The sequence below is a fragment of the Octopus bimaculoides genome, chromosome 11, assembly GCF_001194135.2.
Source record: "Octopus bimaculoides isolate UCB-OBI-ISO-001 chromosome 11, ASM119413v2, whole genome shotgun sequence".
Lineage (NCBI taxonomy): Eukaryota > Metazoa > Mollusca > Cephalopoda > Octopoda > Octopodidae > Octopus > Octopus bimaculoides.
This window is the reverse complement of record NC_068991.1, coordinates 42,716,001-42,720,706: the sequence shown is the minus strand read 5'-3', so window position 1 is coordinate 42,720,706 and position 4,706 is coordinate 42,716,001. Positions and strand designations below refer to the sequence as shown.

General features: G+C 36.4%; 1 long non-coding RNA gene across 2 annotated transcripts in view; it reads right to left on the bottom strand.

The window, feature by feature from the left end:
• The window catches only part of LOC128249033 (uncharacterized), a 42,107-nt gene extending 39,683 nt beyond the window's left edge, over nucleotides 1-2,424 (bottom strand). Inside the window, exons 1-2 of one of the 2 annotated variants that reach the window (XR_008265132.1) lie at nucleotides 2,268-2,424; nucleotides 1,615-1,765 (exon numbers count right to left, since the gene is read on the bottom strand). This is a non-coding gene — a long non-coding RNA (uncharacterized LOC128249033). The remainder of the gene's footprint in view (nucleotides 1-1,614; nucleotides 1,766-2,267) is intronic. The other variant, XR_008265131.1, reaches the window with a different exon arrangement.
• Nucleotides 2,425-4,706: the final 2,282 nt, after the last annotated feature.

Sequence of the window (4,706 nt, the reverse complement as noted above, 5' to 3'; positions counted from 1 at the left end):
ATATACATACATACATACATACATACATACATACATTTATTTATTTCTCACCAGACAGCGGAATGCATGGTTACTCTTAAATACAAAGACCCTCTCTGGTGAAAAATGTACTCCCCAGCATAGACTAGTCAGTAGCAACTTTAGATTTCAGACCAGCAGGATGCCAAGAAGCAGACCAAGCTGGAAAAGAAGGATTTGGAAGCTTAAGGACCCTTCATATCGGCAGAGATTTAAGGATATCCTAATGGAGAAATTTGATGAGAGGGAGGAGTGACAAACTTGTGACATAGAGGACAACTGGGAATTCTTGCGAGACAGTTTGCTGAGTGCCACAGACCAAATCTGTGGCTGGTGCAAAGTCCCTTCCAGACCTAGGTGGGGGAACAATACTGTAGACAGGGCCAATAGAGCAAATAAACTGACCAGGAACTGCAGGGAACTGTATCAGATAGCAAGAAGGGAAACTAGGAGGCATGTATATCTAGCCAAGGAAGAAGCAGAACAGAAGTTTGCCTATGTGAATATATGCAGGGAAATTCTTTTATTCTTTTATTCTTTTACTTGTTTCAGTCATTTGACTGTAGCCATGCTGGAGCACCGCCTTTAGTCGAGCAAATTGACCCCAGGACTTATTCTTTGTAAGCCTAGTACTTATTCTATCGGTCTCTTTTTGCCGAACCGCTAAATTACAGGGACGTAAACACACCAGCATCGGTTGTCAAGTGATGGTGGGGTGACAAACACAAACACACATACACATATATATATATATATATACATATATACGACGGACTTCTTTCAGTTTCCATCTACCAAATCCACTCACAAGGCTTTGGTCGGCACGTGGCTATAGTAGAAGACACTTGCCCAAGGTGCCACACAGTGGGACTGGACCCAGAACCATGTGGTTGGTAAGCAAGCTACTTACCACACAGCCACTCCTCCAAATAGGTATAATAATTATAGCAAAAGATAAAAGCCCTCTTGGAAATGAAGAGTTTAAGAAAAATGTTTCAGAAAAGATAAAAATTAAAATTAAAAATTAAGACAAGTGCAAATGAATATAATGAAAAACAAGTAAACAATAAATTCAAAACTAAATTGTTAAGTAAATAAATATGCTTACTACAATGAAGGGGTAATTGCAAGCAGAGATAAAAGAAGAAGAAAGAGAAAGACAAAAGGAAAGAGTGAAGAAAAAGAAAAAGAAAGGGAAAGAAGAGGAGATGGGAACTAAGTTAAAAGATGTTAATGGCTACAATTGACAATTTTTATCAACTATGGTTAGACAAACACAGTTTATGGGGAAGGTGGACACAATTAGAAAGCGTGTAGTAGATTGAGATATTAGATAGAGAGAGAAGTAAAGGTATTATTGATGGAAGGTAGAAAGAAAATAAATAAAAAAAGAACAAAAAAAAAACAAAGCACACATACACACATACACTGAAAAAAATCATGAGCAAAATAAAACATAAAATTCAATTTCAAAACTTGTACGGATGTGGAAAAAAATATGCATGGAAATATGTAAAAGATCAAACCATTTAAATCAAAGTAAGAGAAATAATTCCTAAAAAATAAGTAATAAAATAATGAAAAAAAACATATCACCATCATCATCGTCATCATCATTATCTCATCATCATCATCATCATAATCCTCATCATCATCATTGTTTTTAACATCCACTTGCATGGATCAGACAGAATTTGTTGAGGCAGATTTTCTATGGCTGGATGCTCTTCCTGTCATGAACACTCACCTGTTTCAATGTGAGATAATATTTCTCCATGACCAAACATGTTTTCACAGAAGATTAGAAATGAAGGACATTACTTGTATGATGGTGACACTTGTTTCCAACTATCTCACCCACTCATGACAAGGACACAGTAACACATGCACACACACACACACACACACATACCAAATTCACTTACAAAAGTTTTGGCTGACCTAGGGCTGTAGTAGAAGACAAATGCCCAAGGTGCCTCACAGTGGAACTGAACCTGAAACTATGTGGTTGGGAAGCAAACTTCTTACCACAGAGCTAAGCCTACACTTCACAACTATGCCTGCACAGCTATATATTTTGTGTGTGTATGTGTGTGTGTGTGTGTGTGCGTGAGTGCGTGTGTGCACGCATGCATGTGTGCATTTGTGTGTGTATGTGTGAGAGAGAGAGAGAGAGAGAGAGAAAGAAAGTGCATATGTGTGTGTTTATGTGTTTGTTTATATTTGCATTTCTCCGAAAAATTGCTCACCTATTGCAGTGACATTTCTGTCATTTCCCCTGTCAAATGGTAATCTTCAAAGATCTGTGAAATTAGATAACCCAAAACTGAGAAAAAGGGAAGGGTTTGTGACAAGGAGGGTAACTGACTGTCAAATATTGCCTCAGTAATATATTTATCCAACCCATTCTAGTATAGGAAAAAATAGATGTAAAACAAAAGGAGGAGGAGGAAGAGGTTCTGCTATTCTATACCTGGGGTACATTTGATTCTTGTAATATATTTTATGTTAGATTCATTCATTTTTAATGAGTTTTGGGTTTGTCTGTAATTAATGTGTTGAATATGTTTATGTATTGTTATATAATCTTTGTAACTAATAAAAATGGTATGGAAGTACTTCACTTTCCTGAGAACTTTTCCATTATATGGTGATGCAGCTGTTGCACAGGAGCTTCTAGAATTTCTTCTTCTTGTGTTCCAATGAAAAACAATAACAGTAAAACAAAATTAAAGAAAAAAATTGCACGTGGCTGTGTGGTAAGTAGCTTGCTCACAAACCACATGGTTCCGGGTTCAGTCCCACTACGTGGCACCTTGGGCAAGTGTCTTCTACTATAGCCTCGGGCCGACCAAAGCCTTGTGAGTGGATTTGGTAGACGGAAACTGAAAGAAGCCCATTGTATATATGTATATATGTGTGTGTGTGTGTGTGTGTGTGTGTGTGTGTGTGTGTGCGTGTGTGTGTGTATGTTTGTGTGTGTATATGTTTGTGTGTCTGTGTTTGTCTCCCCAACATCACTTGACAACCGATGCTGGTGTTTGTTTACGTTCCCGTAACTTAGTGGTTCGGCAAAAGTGATTGATAGAATAAGTACTAGGCTTACAAAGAATAAGTCCTGGTGTCGATTTGCTCAACTAAAGGCGGTGCTCCAGCATGGCCACAGTCAAATGACTGAAACAAGTAAAAAGAAAGTAAAATGAAAGATTAAAAAGGAGAACCTCATCAACAAACAACAAGCCTGTGAATGAACTTTAGATGTTTACAAATTCAAATACAAATAAGTCCAACTGTTATAATGAGTATTAATATAAAGTCAACCATACCCAACCCGTATGAATTTGTGGCCTTTCCACCCACTTCTATTTCTTTTGGTATTATTAGTCAACATTGGAATTTTGTTCAATGGCATATTTATTTCATACGTATGAGAAATAGAGGCCATTGCTCAACTTTTCCTAGTCTCTAGCAGTGAAGGATTGGCTCTATTGAATTCAAGAGGAAGAAATATAACATCCAGCAATGAAAGTGAATATATGAAGGTTTAACCAACTATTGTTTACTGTACTGAATTGTTTCTCTCATATATCTTCATTTCATATTCAGTTAGATGAACAAAGTTCAGCAACTGGACTTAATTTTTGGGAAATATATTTCTCAATGGGTGAAATGTAGTAAATCTGGTGTTAATACATGCATAGACTGTGATAATTATAGACATAATACATGCAGTTACATAGTTTTATGTCCCTGAGTCAGATAGATCTAAATTGTTTCATTATTAATGCCCAAGCATGGCTATAGGTACAAGCATGGCTTTGTGGTTAAGGTGTGTACTTTCCAACTATGTGGTTCCAGGTTCAGTTCGACAGTGTGGCATTTTAGGTAAGTGTCTTCTATTGCTCCAAGCTCACCGAAGCCTTGTAAGTAGATTTGGTAGACAGAAGCTAAAAAATAGAATGTGTGTAGTATGTGTGTATGTGTGTGTGAGTTTGTGTGTGCGTACATACATGCGTGTGTGAGGGAGAGAGAGAGGTGTGAGAGAGGGAAAGAAAAAGACAGACAGACAGAGTAGGTGTGTGCATGTTACCTTGTCTTGATATGTGATTGTTGCAAACAAGTATGATCATCATACAAATTTTATAAATTTCCACTCTTCAATGGAAAATATGTCTTGTCATGAGGAAATATTATTTTGCTTGAAAACATTGTGATGGTTGGTGACAGGAAAATCATCCATCCATCGAAAATCTACCTCAATAAATTCTGTCTGTGCCACATAAGTATGGAAAAGTGAACATAGAAGTGACGATTATGACTTAATATACCGGTGATGAAATGTAACCTGTTGACTCTTGAATCATTGACCCTACAGCTGATGTGTTAAGATTTTGTTATCTTGGTCAATTGCAGGATGCCATATTAGGAGTGTAGAATATTTACATTTGAGTTCCACTGGTTTCCTCTTTCTTAATCAAACCATTTGCAAATAAATCATAGTGTCAACTCAGATCACCAACCTGAGATAAAGCTGATAAAAATATTTTTCTATCTGTTGAGTTGCTGCACATCAAACTTTCTTTTTTTGTTTTGTTTAGATTTATATGTTAATCATATTTTGATAAAATTACATTTATTTCATTGTTTTATCAACTATTTTTTCTCTAATTTTGTTTTTTGTTACTCTA